Source organism: Panthera uncia, chromosome C2 (assembly GCF_023721935.1).
Source record: "Panthera uncia isolate 11264 chromosome C2, Puncia_PCG_1.0, whole genome shotgun sequence".
NCBI classification, from domain to species: Eukaryota; Metazoa; Chordata; class Mammalia; order Carnivora; family Felidae; genus Panthera; species Panthera uncia.
Genome location: NC_064810.1, coordinates 108,214,180 through 108,230,772, shown reverse-complemented (window position 1 = coordinate 108,230,772; position 16,593 = coordinate 108,214,180). Strand labels below are relative to the sequence as shown.

At 34.2% G+C, this 16,593-nt stretch overlaps 1 pseudogene; it reads left to right on the top strand.

The window, feature by feature from the left end:
* Nucleotides 1-2,239: 2,239 nt before the first annotated feature.
* LOC125922295 (uncharacterized) lies at nt 2,240-2,357 on the top strand (annotated as a pseudogene).
* The last annotated feature ends 14,236 nt before the right edge of the window (nt 2,358-16,593 follow it).

Below are 16,593 nucleotides of genomic sequence, written 5' to 3'. Positions count from 1 at the left end.
TATGGTATCATTCAAGGTTAAAGTACTTAATATATTTCAGATTTATGACCTCTTTTGAATGTACAATAAGCATTTACATACACATATCCATACTTCCTACTAGGAGAAGTAGAAATCTGAGCCAAACCAGAAACTGAACCACAGGAACCTAGAAGACACAGTTCTAACCCTCATAAGGCTCACTCTAACAATATATCCCCATTTACTTGTGATGCAGACAAATCCTTCTTCTGAAAACATATGTTCATCTCTAAAAACTTTTCATTTTCTCTACATATACTTCTGCTTCAAATGCTCTTTTTTAAAATTATGTTTTATTTTAGAAAGAGAGAGTGCACACTAGCGGGGCAGAGGGGCAGAGGGAGAGAGAGAAAGAGAGAGAAGAATCTTAAGCAGGGCTGAATCTGATGCACGGCTCGATCCCATGACCCTGGGATCCTGACCTGAGCCAAATCAAGAGTTGGACATTCAACGGACTAAGCTACTGAGGTATCCCTCAAATGCTCTTTTAATAGGATTTTATTCATGGGCATGTTCCTGATGATGCTGAGGAAAAATCTACTCTGTTTCCCTCACTGCAAAAACTGAGTATTTATCATGATCCCATCATAAGAAATCTGTGGGAATTTTACAACATCAAAATAAAGCTCTTTGTAACTAAGAATCTTTATAAGCACTATGGAAGTCTTAAGTCCAGCATAGTTAATTACTGAGAAGTTTCTCCCACTGTCAGCTATTTTAGTCAACATAACATTAAATTCTTAAATTTTTTCAATTTAATAATCCATTAAAAGTTTTCTAGATATAATTCTTCTTTATTAAATGAACAAATGGATCTGGGTTATCATGTGCAAGATTATGTAAGTATCCTTTATGGCATTTTCTATCACAAAACTCTTAACTTTTCAATAATAGAAGTGTTATTTATACTGAAAAATTAATTCACATTTATAAGAGTTTTCCAATGCTTTTGGGAAATGTCTTTAAAATATTTTTTTAATCATATTTTATGCCCCAATGTAAAAGGCAGTACTACCCTGAAAAAAAAAAAGAGAATAAGAAATATTTTTAAAATTTACTTTTAATAAATATATAAAATGCATCTGTGAATCAGAACAACAATAATATGAGCAAGAATATCCAAATTCAGAGAAGGAAAAATGGTGGAAGGTAAACAGGGAAGGATGGATACTTAACGGCTACAGAGCTCAGACTAACCGGCAGAATTTCCAAGGTGAGTATCACAAATCAGTATCTCTCAATTGAAACATCAGAATGTGTGAGGTTACTGAGGGAACTTCCATGAACTAATATGGCAACAAACATCTGGATCAGTAAGGCTGAACAAAGAATTCCACTGACATGCCATATTTTCAGGAAGCATTTAGTCAGTGAGCAGAGTGAAAGATAGTGACATAATTGGAGGCAGACCCACAGCTGTTCATTTACGTTAGACACAGAGAAAAAAAAAACAGCCCAACCACATTATAAACTGCCCAGTCCTATAATGAATCTCCTATAAATAACTGGTTCAGGATGAGAACCTCACTCAAAGGTAACACATGGTCAAAAACTAATCAGCATTGGTTCTTATCAAATACAATACCACATGAAGGAGGAAATAGGAAGAGCAAATGGCAAAGGACACTCACCAAAATAATCTTGCCACAGAGCAGATGACAAAAAAATAGGTCTTAAATTAAAATTTAAATGAAATGGTTCGTTTTACAAAGCAACTACTCAAAAGATACAAACAATTACAGTACATGAAACTATGTAACAAAGGAATGAAACAGGAACCAAAATAGCTTAGGAAAGAAGAGTAGGAAGTAAAACAATTACCGAAATGGAGGCTAATCTGACAGAATTACATAGGACAAAATATGGCAAGGAACATGGAGCATCACACTGAGAATAGAAAGCAAAATGAAGTGGAAAGAGTTAAGGAGGGCTCCAGGAAAAAATGATCACTATGGAATCAAACATATACATAAATGGTTTCCCTGAAAGCAAGAATCAAAATAATGAAATATAACAATTATTTAACAATATAAAACAAGAAAACTTTCCAGAAAATGAAAGGAATAATGGTAAATCCAGAGACAGAAAGAGTACAGCATGTACCAGGAAAAATTAGATACAGAATGACCAATCTTATTACAGAATAATAAAATCACTGGACTTCAAAGGGAATGAAAGAGCCCTCTAAATGTACAAAGACCAAGATATTTATAAATGCAGCTTTGTGTGGTGGCAGTATCGTAGCCAATGAGGTTTATCCAAGGCATGATTATTGCTAATTGAAGATACTTATAAATGGTAAATAATCAGGCTAGTTTCCAAAAGTTCCACAGAACACTAGAAGATGGTAAAATAATGCCTCAAAGATAGTGTGACTCGATAATTTTACTACCTCCCAAATTCTCACGTAAGAATAAAAACAATGAACTTTAGATATATAAAAACTCAGGGTATATAGTGCCTATAAATTCTTCCCAAAGAAACCATTCAAGAGTAAATTTTAGCTACCCAAGAAATAAATGGAGATATAGTGGCAAAAACAAACAAAAACAACTAGTGATGAATGTTAATACCTTTTAACTCTAGTACTAAGACTAAACAGTTATAGAGATTATAGATATAGACAAAATGTAAAAGTCACCAATCCTGACAGGATTCTTTCATTTCCTTGCTCTCTTTCTATATTAAGAAGTATGCAGAAAATCTTTGTGTGCACAGGTGCACATCAAAGATGAAGGAGCAGTGAGATAAACTGAGATAGAAGTATAAGGAGGTCATATTCTGTTTAGATTACCAGGAAAGAAAAGAAGCCTGTAGGGCTCAAGTAGGAGGCTCTTACCAAAATCAAGCCTGTATATTTGTTGACGTGCCCCTTGTACTCCTTCTCAGAAACAGCCTGATGACTAGTGTATGAAGGTGAGGCACCCTCAATATAAAGGAATTTTCTAGAGTACAACTTGCTTAGGCACCAAACACACTCTCCTATTGGTTGTATCCAGGGCTTCAAAGAAGAGAAATTCCAATTTACCAGGGGTCCAAAATTGAGTAGACCACTAGTTTCATCAAATGCACTTAATGTAGTTAAATTCAACTGAATCTTTTATTACACCCATATGATTTTAAACATCAATTATTGGCCATCTCTAAAGAGATATTTATATAGAAGCCATGAGGATAAATACTTGCTGATTCTAGACTAACTGGAAAATTTTCTTGGTTTTATTTTTTTTTTCAACGTTTTTTATTTATTTTTTTTTGGGACAGAGAGAGACAGAGCATGAACGGGGGAGGGGCAGAGAGAGAGGGAAACACAGAATCGGAAACAGGCTCCAGGCTCCGAGCCATCAGCCCAGAGCCTGACGTGGGGCTCGAACTCACGGACCGCGAGATCGTGACCTGGCTGAAGTCAGACGCTTAACCGACTGCGCCACCCAGGCGCCCCAAATTTTCTTGGTTTTAAAGATCAATTCACTCTCAGCACTTTTTTGTGAGGTAGGAGCTACTATTGAGCAAGCTTTACAGATGAGACATATGAAGTACACCATACAGAAAAGAGTGGTAGAAGTAATAGTCCCCGAAATAGAGAGCCTAGAGTCATAATCCACCTGTGCCATTTAATGCTGTTAGGAAGAGATTTGTTTGTAGTGAGGTTTCAGTCGTTTTAATCATAAAATAATGACGATAAAAACAATAACAGTGTTGTTTTGAGGATCAACTCATACAATGTACATAAAAATGCTTTAATTACAAAGCATTTTACCAATTTATCATTATTACTATTACTATAAACATTCTCCATCTGGTCATCTCATTTATAATTAGCAACATTGCGCACGCTTTTATGTCTTTAAAACGCAACAGGGTTATCCTATTTTTCAGTAGAACTAAAAATCATTAGTTTCTTTCCACAAAGTGTATATAAAATACTGGTCTCTGAATGTGCCATGGAAAAAGAGTTTAGCTTAGCCTCTCAAGGGACCTTTATCTCAAAAATGTTAAGGACAACTGATAGTGGAATGAAATGCCTAACCAGTTGTTGAAGGTAGTTTTTAAATCATGGGAGCTATGGATTTTAAAAGCATGCACTAGCAAATTCAGATTTATGTTATCTCTGTTATCTATTGGTCCCTTGAACTTTCTTTTTCCTAAAATAACTGCATGGATCTAAGAAGAATCCCAAGAATAGATGATTCAGACCAATTAATAAGAAACTATCTCTCATGGATACAATTTGAGTACAAAACATTCTGGCAGTCCAGACAGAGCTTTTCAAATATTCTACATGTTCACAATTTATAAGAGATTTATGAGTTTTCCCCTTTGTTTTTATACTAATTTATTTTTTCTCTTGTCTCTCAGAACACTCTTCTTTACAACAAAGTCATATTCTAGATAAATTCCGAATATGTCATCTTTCAGTACTTTTTTCCCACTTCTCTTTATTCTTTCTTAAGCTGGCATTAAGCAGGAAAGCATGCATTTCCAACGGGAAGCAACTTCAGCACATGAGGTTTCCAAAAGTATTACTAATGCAGAGTGGATTTAATAACTGGGAGAGATAATTGCAGCATTGCCTGTGAGGCCTACAAATATTTAACAATAACAAGCATTAGAGGGGTGAGACTCAAACTCCTTTGTTCTGAGAAACTAAGCCTGTATCTCTAATTTGATACCAGCTTCACTTCATTATAGTCCATCTCTGCAATTTCAAGATTTAGATTATACAGCTTTGATCTATACTTTCCCTCTCCTCCTACTCTGGTATATCTTTATGGGCCTAAAATCCCCAGGCAAAAACCCTTGAAATGGCTGACTGCCAGGACTCGTTTCCAAAGCCCTGAATTCTTTTCCCAGTCTCATGCTCTGAATTTGGAAGTGAAATACATTTGTTTTAGCTTGTTCATTTGTTTTCTTTGGCCTGATGCAACTTAAGTGCCATTAAGTGTTTCTGTGATGTCTGAACTTGAGGGAAGAAGTACAAGATATGTTACAAGTGAAAAAGGAACTGTAATGTCACAGAATTCCAGAAAAGCCATCACACACATCATGTTCAATATTTTCCTCTCTACCTTTTACCATTTACCTTCAAATCCTTTTAAGCCTTACTCAATTCCATCTTCATTAATTGCACTTAGCAATTTATAATTAAAAGAAAATTTTCATATTAAAATATCTATCAAAGCAAAACTGTTTTCTTTATTTAACATTAGGGAAAATTTCAAGGCTTTTTTTTTTTTTTCACAATAGATAGTCAATGTCTGAGTTACAATTATAAAACATCCTGAATCCATTCAGGTGAGTCTTATCTAAAAATCCAAATATAAATTTTCAGAAGAATGATTGAATTAATGCTTCCAATTCTCTACCTCTCCATTCACATTACTTGCCATATGACTTTGAATGTCATTCCTCAAAACATAATGTAATATATTTCCCTACCCCTTGATTTTGAATTCAACTATGTAATTTTGTTTTTCTCAGGAGGATGTTTGTAGTGTGGGTACATTCAGGGCTTGGGGAAAAAAAAAAAAAGAGCACATAATTGTCTGCCATTGTTCTTGTGCCACTACCAGCTAAGAACATGGCCAGGCTAGTCTGCTGGTGGTTGAAAGAGACATCAAGTAGAACCATATCACCCCAGTCATTCCAGCCAAGGCCAGCCTAACATCAGCCAACACCAGTTCATTCCCAATGTGTGAGCGAGCCAGCCATAATCAGGAGAACTACTTCCTCACTCCAGCTGACTGCAGAACAAGCAAGCCCAGCCACCAGCACTTGAGCACATGAGTGTAGGATAAATAGATGCTTATTGTTCAGTCTTTAAGGTATTGCAGTTGTTTCTTATGCAATATTTTCATAACAATACATAACTGATACACATGGGTCTAGATATAATATATGCACATGCATAAACATATGTATACATTATAGTATAAGTAGAAAGTGTTGGAGGGTAAAAATGTTTCTGAATAGCTATGTGCAATATCTATATATATGTTAATAAATTTTATAGTAGATTTAGAAACTTTAAGATTACAGTCACAGAAATAGACCATTTTTCCTAAAGGTACTTTACTTAAAACCCTTTTGCCTACAGGTTTTCCAAATATTGAAACTCCCTTTAATATTATAATATTATATTAATATTACTATAAGTCTTATTGTTACTTTTTGTATTTCTGGAAAAATTTAGTATTTTAATAATTTAGTTCTTAGTATATTTTTATCTTAATTTTGTATACCTGATAAATAAATATTATATTTGCAACACTTTGGAAAAGGTAGAAATGTTTTGTTTGTTTGCAGGCTTTATTTAATATTTTATTCATTTTTTAATGTGTTAACACCCAGTTAGTCAGGAAAAAAAAAAAACAACCTTTCTTCAGTTAAGAAAAAAGAAGGTTAGCAATCAATTCTTGTCAATAATACTAATTTTTACAAGTAAGTTTAGTCAATTATAGGGATATGCAATCTTGATACAGTCCAATTATGGTTGTCCTATTTCTTTTTAATTTTTTTTTTTTAACGTTTTTTATTTATTTTTGGGACAGAGAGAGACAGAGCATGAACGGGGGAGGGGCAGAGAGAGAGGGAGACACAGAATCGGAAACAGGCTCCAGGCTCCGAGCCATCAGCCCAGAGCCTGACGCGGGGCTCGAACTCACGGACCGCGAGATCGTGACCTGGCTGAAGTCGGACGCTTAACTGACTGCGCCACCCAGGCGCCCCTATGGTTGTCCTATTTCTTAGCCCAGTGTTCCTCCATGGGAATAAATATATTGAAACATTTTAATACCATGTGATGTGCTGTGAACCTGAAATATTTTAGTCTTTCAAAAATGAAATATCTCAAATTAGCTAGTCTTTTAAGTGTTCAAATATAGATAAAATGGGTAAAGAAATAAACAATGATGTAAAACACTCCCATCCTCATAAAAATGTTATAAATTTGATAACATGTACTATAAATATCTTTAAATATGTCAAATAGACTGGAAGTGAACGGAAACATGTAACTCCTTATCTCATCCTGCCACTATCCATGTGGTCAAGGGAACAACTTGGGAATTAGAAGTTATTATGGGTCTGGTACTATTTATTTTCAATTAATGCCAGGAAATACTAAAATATGATGCAAAACAGAAGGAGAATAAAGTGGATCTTTAACTTAAAATTAAGGTGATTAATTCACACACATGCACACAAACACACCTCCCACAGAATCAAAGTACATGTACCCCTCGAGAGAACACAAATTTCCAATGTATACTGGATAAGAAAATATATAAATTCATTTTTATTTGTCAAAGTATATTTTGTTTTAGAAACTGAGAAGAAAGCCTACCAATTCCCATATTCAGAACCCTCCAATCTTTTTTTTTCTTTCTGCCACTGTTTGCAGGGCAAGATTGTTTCCACAATGGAAAACTCTTCATAAACTATAAAATGCCATACAAGTATAACCTTTTTCAACTAGCTTTGCATTTATAGATTATGCAATTTAACCCAAGGTATGTTGAGTTTTGCTTATTCTAAAGGGAATATTGAAAGCAACAGAAAAATTATCAACAATATTGGAAAAGCAATTCCAGTTAGATCCATTCTACGTGGCAGTATGGTCTGAAACACTCTCATCAACTGATTTCATATACTCATGAAAAATATACCAAATGGCAAAAATGTCCAAGATTACACCAAATAAAGCTTAGAGAAGATGGTATTGAGGGGGAGCGGTGGGGAATACCACTAGTCACAGCATCAATGAAATTGGATGGAAAAACACAGTTGAGCCACAAGCCGGAAAGCTACCTGAGACCACACCAATAAAGAGTGCTAAAGTTCCACTGCAGTAAATCAGACACTGGTGCCAATTTACTGGGCTTTCCATGTAGAATTCCTTACATAACTACCAGAATGTAATTTGGTTATACTTCCACTGAAGTAGACAGTGCCCTTAAGTGGATACAGGTTTCAAAACACTCCTCACCGATCACCCTATCTTGCTTGAGTGGTTCTGGGATTCCTGCAACAAGTTTGCTGGCCACATATTGCAACTGTTGGCAAGCCCACCCTCAACTCCAAGACCAGCAGGTGAACACCAGCCAACACTGAGTAGTCATTGTCAGCAGAAGGTTCCAGCTAAAATCACACGTGCACAGGGCAATGACCAGAGCCCTGCAGCAGGATTTATCCTCTCAGTTTTAAACATTCAATGTACCTTCTAGAAAGGCAACTTGTTGAGGAACTTTCAAAAGAAAGTAGGGAAATATTTAAGGATACAAACTTATAACCAGTAGATGAATAAGTCCTGGAGCTCTGGAGATCTATGCACAGTATGGTGATTGTAATTAACAATACTGTATTATGAAGTTGCTAAGAGACTAGATCTTAACTATTCTCACCACAAAAAAAAGAAATGGTAATCATGTGACTCGATGGAGGTGTTAATTAATGCTAGATGGTAGTGATATCACAATATATAAATTTATCAAATCAACACACTATATACCTTAAATTTACTAAATGTTAAAAAGAAGGAGAAAAAGGAGCAGTTGGTTGAGCATTGGACTCTTGATTTCAGCTCAGGTCATGATCCCAGGGTTGTGGGATAGAGCACCATGTTGGGCTCTGCGTTGACAGAACAGAGCCTGCTTGAGATTCTCTGTCTCCCTCACTCTCTGCCCCTCCCCGCCCTCTCTCTCTCTCGTACTCTTAAATATAAATAAATAAATATTTAAAAAATAAAAAGAAGAAAAGTAGGGAATAATGATTAGAGAAAAGTAGGGAACATTTTTTTCCACCATGAAAATAAGCAAAACAGGACATTTAAATTTGTACAAGACTGTAACTACATGTATACTACCCCTCTCTCAGTGATTGAGAGTAACTAACATTCTATAAGCTATGAGTAACAGAAAGATTGTAAAAGATAATTCCAAATAAATTAAATCACACTATAATGCTTACTACATAAGATAAATTACATGGTTTAAACACAAATGAATAGGTAGGCAACTCATTAGTTTAAAAGTTAGGCCCTTCCTGTACCCACTAAATAAATATTAAACAAATATTTAAAGAATATCTTTTTTTTTTTAATTTTTTTTTCAACGTTTTTTATTTATTGTTGGGACAGAGAGAGACAGAGCATGAACGGGGGAGGGGCAGAGAGAGAGGGAGACACAGAATCGGAAACAGGCTCCGAGCCATCAGCCCAGAGCCTGACGCGGGGCTCGAACTCACGGACCGCGAGATCGTGACCTGGCTGAAGTCGGACGCTTAACCGACTGCGCCACCCAGGCGCCCCTAAAGAATATCTTTGAAATGGCAATAAATCATTGGCCTGTGCAATGAAATGCCATATTGTAGGCAGACTCTGGGTAATCCCTGACTAAGCATATCCAAATCTCTTAACAGCTGAGCAGCTATGGCTGGAAATAAGATAAATGCATTTGACACCAGTGAAACACTAAGACCCAGTCTTTCTTTCAGTAACTGTCTATAGTTCAGGGAGCCTGTGGTTGTTCTAGTCACAAGTCCAATAAAACATCCTCTTTCCTACATGGGAAGTTTTTGTTATGTTGTTTTTGTTTTTGTTTTTGTTTTTTAACTTGCCATTCAAGGTCTATGAGCACCTGGGAAGTTAAATGATAAAGGTCTGGGACTGAGAAAGAAACTCAGTGCCAAGCCACTTGAGATTTTGGTCTTATTACATTAGCACAACAGCTTAACTCACTAACAGATATGAAGACTTAAATGTATGCTAAGGTATGATTAAGTCAGATCATCTTCCCTTTCAGCAGATTTTGACATCAAGGATGTCACAGAGAAGCCAGAAAGGCATTTATGAGGATATTCAGTTAAGGGAAAAGAGAACCCTATAATCAGGACAAGGAAATTTGTAAAACCTTTACAAGTTTGTTCTGTGACAAACTTTCATTGATGTAGTTTATTAAAAGTATTTTTATAACATCATCATCATCATCCTCTCTCTCTCTCTCTCTCTCTCTCTCTCTCTCTCCTATAGATTTGATAGCAAAGAAACTGGAGCAGAGAAACCTTGAAGATTTAGCTGAAAGTCTTTAAAAAGTTTATAGAGGCTTAGCACCAGTTTACAGAATATTATGAGATTTCTAACATAAATATTAGTGTTCAACTTGCAACTATTGAAAAGTGGTTCATAATTCAGAAGTCCTTCCAAATACAAACAGAACATATCTAGGGTCACTTAAAGGTTTATTAGTTACTGGCTCCCATAGTAAGAGAGCACACTTCAAGTGCGAGTTAAAATCTATATAGTTTTTAAAAATATAACCTTAATTTTGATTAGAATCTACAGGCTTACAACAACAACAACAAAAACGCTGCTGTATATTCTACTTTGCCATCACTGCCTCTAGCTTCCACTTCTAAGAGTCAAACGCATTTAACTCTTTTACCCATTTTTGTAACATTTGCCTTCAAAATTCCTTACAACTGCTAATAGTTATCTTTCTCCATTTGCATTTTAGATATTACATATTGACTTACTACTAACAAAAATGAGCAATGAATTCCACTGAATTCCCATTGTCCCAAATACCATCCCCTTAAACACACTGCCCTCCCTTACCTTTTAAATATCATAACTTAGGTGAACTTAGTATTCACTGATAATGCCATGACTCTAAATATTCACAAAAGAACCATGCAGTGTATTATGAGACATTTTGTGTACATTTTTTTCTCTGTAATTATCTCATTTTTTCATTAGTTTAGTTTTCTGTATACTTTGCTTGAATTTACACCCAACCCCCGACAGAACTACAAAACAGTACCTGGGGTCCTCCATCCCCCTAAATTATTAGGACTGTTTGCTCCTGAGGTCTGCTGCATAGGTGTCAAAATGCAGTCTCCCTTTACCATGAGTCTGTGTATGTTCTCTGCAATTATGAACATGCTTGAAACGAATGATAATTGGAAGCCTTAGCAAAGAAATGAAAACTCTCATCAAAGAAAAAGAAGATACAAAGGAGAAACAAGTGGAAATTTTAGAATGGAAAAATGTAGTAACCAAAAAGAAATATCAGTGGATGGATTGAAGAGCAAAATGGAAGGGACAGAGGAAAGAATTTGGAAACTAGAAGGGAGAACAAAAGAAATTACCCAATGTGAATAATGGAGAAAAATTGACTGGAAACAAATATGAACAGAATCTGCCTCAGGGACCTGTGGAATAATTTTAAAAGATCTTACATTCATGCCATCAGATTTCTCAAAGAAAAGGAAAAAGAAGGAGGGCCTGAAAAAGTAAAAAAGAAATAATGGTTGAAAACTTCCTTAATTTGGCAGGAGACATAAACCTATAAGTTCAAGAAAATGAATGATCCTAAAACAGGATAAATCCAAAGAAATCCGTGCCAAGACACATCATAATTAAACACCTGAAAACTAAAGACAAAAAATTGAAAGGAGAGAAAAAAATGACACCTTACCTATAAGAGAAAAGTAATTTTAATGACAGTGAATTTCTCATCAGAAATAATGGAGGCCAGAAGGAATCAGCACAGTATTGTCCCATTGCTGAAAGAAAAGGACTATCAATCTAGAATCCTTTGGTCAGTGAAAATATTCTTCAGTAATGAAGAGGAAATTAAGACCTTCTCAAAAAAAAAAAAAAAAAAAACAAAAAACAAAACCTAAGAGAATCTGTTATTAGCAGAACAAAGCTAAAAGAATGGGTAAAGGAAATTCAGAAATCAGTGAAATAGAAAACAGAAAACAATACACAAAAATCAATGAGACAAAAAGATGGTCCTTTGCAAAGATCAACTGGCAAATCTCTAGGAAGACTGACAAAGGAAAAAAAAAAATTAGACCAATATCAGGTCTGAAGGAAATGACCAATGTCAGGACTGAAATAGTATATCATTACAAAGACCATTCAGACTCAAAAGGATGATAAAGAAATGGTACAAACACCTTTGCACACATAAATTTAACAACTTAGCTAAAATGGGCCAATTCCTTGAAAAAAAAAAATCTACCACAACTTCTTAATACGAAGTAGATAATCTGAATAGCCCTATAGCTATTAAAGAAATTAAATTTGTAATTTAAACACATCTTGCAGAAATCTCAAAACTCATATGTTTTCACTTGATTATTCTATTAAATGTTTATGTTTAAAGAATAAATGACACCAATTCTACACAAACTTTCAGAAGACAGAAGAGGAGGGAATACTTTCCAATTCATTTTATGAAACTTACTATATAGTTATAGTAACTGAAAGATGTGGTGTTGGCACTGGGATAGATACATAGATTGAAATAGAATAGAGAACCCAGAAATAGAATAAATATGCCCAACTGATTTTTGACAAAGGTGTAAAGGCAATTCACTGTAGGAAAGAACCATTTCAACACATGGTCCTGAACCAATGAGATATCAAATAACTATCAAACAAACAGGAAAAGAGGAACTCAACATAAATCTCACAACTTTATGTAAAAATTAACTCAAAATGGGTCATAGACTAAACTACAAAATGTAAAACTATAAATCTGTAAGAACAAAAAATAAAGGAAAATCTCCTAGTTCTACAGTATTCTTAGGCTTAATACCAAAAGAATAACCCATGAAAGGAAAAGCTGATAAATTGAACTTCATAAAAATTTTTTAAAAATTGCTCTTTGAAAGTTTCTGATAAGAGAATGAGAAAAGGAGCTACTGAATGAAGGGAAATATTTATAATCTATATAAAAAAAAAAGAATTGGTATCTCCAGCATATAAAATAGCTCTGAAAACTCAAGTGTAAAAATAGAAACAATCCAGTTATAAATGGGCAAAGGCATGAAGAGCCATTTTACTAGAGAACATACAGCACATAAAAGATGTACACCATCATCAGCCAATGAGATACAACCACATACAGGGAAACTGGATAACTCCTACATCACTGGTGGGAATGTAAAATGATTCAGTCATTCTGAGAACATTTTAGTAGTTTCTTTACAAAACTAAACTTGCAACTAAGATATGACCCAGTAATTGTATTCATGGTCATTTATCATAGAGAAATTAAGATTTATGTTTATACAAAAACCTACACATTGATATTTATAGCCCTAAAATTGAAACAACTCAGATATCTCTCAGTGGATACTATGGGATATTTCTCAGCAATAAAAAGGAATGAGTTATCCATGCATGCAGTAACCTGGATGACTCTCCAGAGAAAATTAGGTTGAACAAGAAAAACCAATCCTAAAAGTTTTCATGGTATAGGCTGTCATTATTATAACATTCTTGAAATAGCGAAATTATAGGAAATGGAGAACAGACTCAAGGTTGCCAAAGATTAAGAAGGAGTTATGGATGGGAAGAAAGTGTGTATGGCTATAAAAGTGAAAATAAAGGGTCTTTCTAAGATAGAAATATCCAGTATCTTGATTGCATCAATATCAGTATTCTGGTTGTGGTATTGTATTATAGTTTGTAAGATGTTACCATTGGATAACACTGGGTAAAAGATACAGGGATCTCTCCGTATTATTTTTCACAATGCATGTGAATCTACAATTATCTCAGAATACAAAGTTTAATTTAACATACTATGATACAATATAAGAAAATAGCATTTTGAAATACTTGAAAAATGGTAGATAAATAAATGTATATTATATTTGTGCATATATTTGTACACTGTAATATATTTATACATATTACAATTTATATAAATTTCTGTTTATATGAATAATCATAAAATATTTAATATTTGGACATTTACAAAAAAAAAAAACCTGTCAACCATAATACAGACACAACACACACACACACACACACACACACACACACAGTAAGTAGATTTTTAATATCTGAAGATTCAACATTCACAGTTTCCCCTAGCACTTAAGAAGTACAGGGCTTAGAGGAATTTATAGTTTTGCCAGTTCATGGATTTTATTTGCACATTGCAACTCTGGTGTGTGTTGGCAAATTGTTTACTTTGCCAGTGAGCAATCACAACACAATTTTATGCTTTAGTTGTCATTCCATAGTCTTTCTATCACCCTATATGAAATAAACATATTATTTCTGAAAAATAGCCATTAAATAAGAATGATATTAATAAAAATGTAGTCAAATTTTAGTGTTAGGATATGGCAGGGAAAAACAAAGTGTTGGTAAAAAAATGAAGTCAGTTATACTTATGTTTTTAAAATTTGAGAGATTCATCAAGGTATTGGCATATATCCCTTGAGAACGTCAATGGCTCAAAAATATATATATGCATTACCATTTTATTAGAGAAATTTAAGTAGAATGTGAAATAATTTAATAGCATGACATGTAGTATGAAGGTTTTCAGTAATATAAAAATAAATACAAATTCATAAGGATTCTTATAACTAAGGAGGCACCAATAATATTGAAATCATATGAACATAGAGTTAATATTTTTAAAATACTACATCACTTGGGAAGATATTGTCTGAAGCATTATTTCCATACAGTTTCTTACAGTTTCTTACAATTTTCTCCCTTTTTCTCACTCCTTTGTATAGTGTGTGTGTGTGTGTGTGTGCGCGCGTGTGTGTGTGTGTGTGTGTGTGTGTGTGTGTGTGTGTTATAGTTTCTAATACAGATCATGGAATTTTTCTTTCAGCTGGATACAAACATCACAACATCACATCTTTGCTATCAGAAGTCCTTCCTCCCCTAGTTCATAATCAACAGTGTTCTAACACTGTGATTCAGTTTGGAGGAGGGAGTACTGATGTATCAATAACACCACCAAAAATACTAAATATGCTTTTCTGTCCTTCAATTCCAGACATGAACAGCGTGCTTTAAACTATCACACAAATGATAAAGGAAGAACATGTAATTATATTTTAACTTTTTTTAGTGTATTTAGTATGATAACCCTCTTCAAACATCTCTAGCTACCAGTTCCACTGAGTTTGGCCATTACATATATGCCATTTGGAAAATCATTTTTTCAAGAGGTTTTTTTCTTGCATGAAAGTTTTATACAATTTTCATTTCAAATTTCGTCTACTTATGTAACTTCATGTGGAAATTTATAGCCCAGTAATTTTGTTTCACATGCATTTTTAATAGCTCACAGTGATGCTGACATAAATTTTATAATGCTTTATAATGTTTTATAATGTTTGTGACCATATCAACATGAAGTCTTACACTCATATATAAATAATGTAAAATTTGTACTTAATTCTGACAGAACTTTGGCATGATTTGATTTATTCCCATGATCTGAGGACATATGAAGTTGGGAAAATCTTGAGAATGGTTTCTGGAACTTTCCAGTTCCCTCAGGCAATAATTAAATGATTTACTGAGAATTCCATAGGAAATTTCCCTGACCACAATCAACTTTTTATAATGTCTGTAAGTGGTGATTCCTTTTTCCTCAAAGTTTCTTTAATTTAACTTTAGATTTAAGCAGGGAAGGATTACAGTTTTTGAGGAGCGTTGGAGAGACAAAGAAAGAGGAGTTTAATTATACAGTCTACAGCATTTATTTTACATTCATTGTTTAAATCTCAAAAAACCGGGCTGAAATTTTTCATCATTTGTTCTACAAAGATATAGAGTTTTTACCGAGGTGTTTAAAGTTGTGATACATTTATGCATCTTTCCCATATTCACTATAAATTAGAGTGGAAAAACCACTGCGTTTAGCATTTAAAAACAAATCCTAGGTTTAAATTTTGGCTCTAGGCAGTGTTCTTATACTCAATCAAATATGGAAAATCTTATTATTTCTGCAAATAGAAAGATACAGGCTTTTCCTACCTACCTCAGAGTCATAACTGTTTGTACAGTATTTCATATTGCTGTCATGTCATGGGGATAGAAGACAGCCTAATTTTCATTCCTTTCTCTTTATATATGATCAACCTTTTAAAACATATTATACAAATTATCCCCAGTTCACAGTTTTTATTTTACATTATATTAGTTTCAATATAGAGTTGAAACATAGTGATGGTGTACAACACAGTGATCTGACAATCATATGCATTAAGAATTGCTCACCACAATACCTGTAGCTACCATCTGTCCCTACACAAAGTAATTACAATATTATTGACGATATTCTCTATGCTGTACTTTTCATTCCCATGATTTATTTATTTTATAACTGGAAGTTTGTACCTTTTAATCCTGCCTTATTTGATCTACAGAATTTATCATTTCTTTTAAAAACTATTTGATGTTTTTTGTAAGGGTGTCCTTCTAGTTTCTAGGTAAATGTCTAGGCTTTGTGCTTCTCTCTGTGCACTGGGTAAATGTGCACATTCAGACATCACAACCACAAGTTTGTATTTTCTCCTTCCCTCAGGTTACATCTATTCTTTCAGTGACCCATGAAGATTTGATGCCCTCTGCTATAACCCAAGGCCAGCGTGCAATGTCTCTAGTCCTTTGAAATGGACAAGAAACTCATGTAGATTCTTCTATTTAGGAGGCTCAGCTCTGTCTCCCAGACACCAGGCCTATGACTACCACAAGCATCTTGGTGAAGTTGTTAAAATCCAGCCATTTAGGTGTAGATT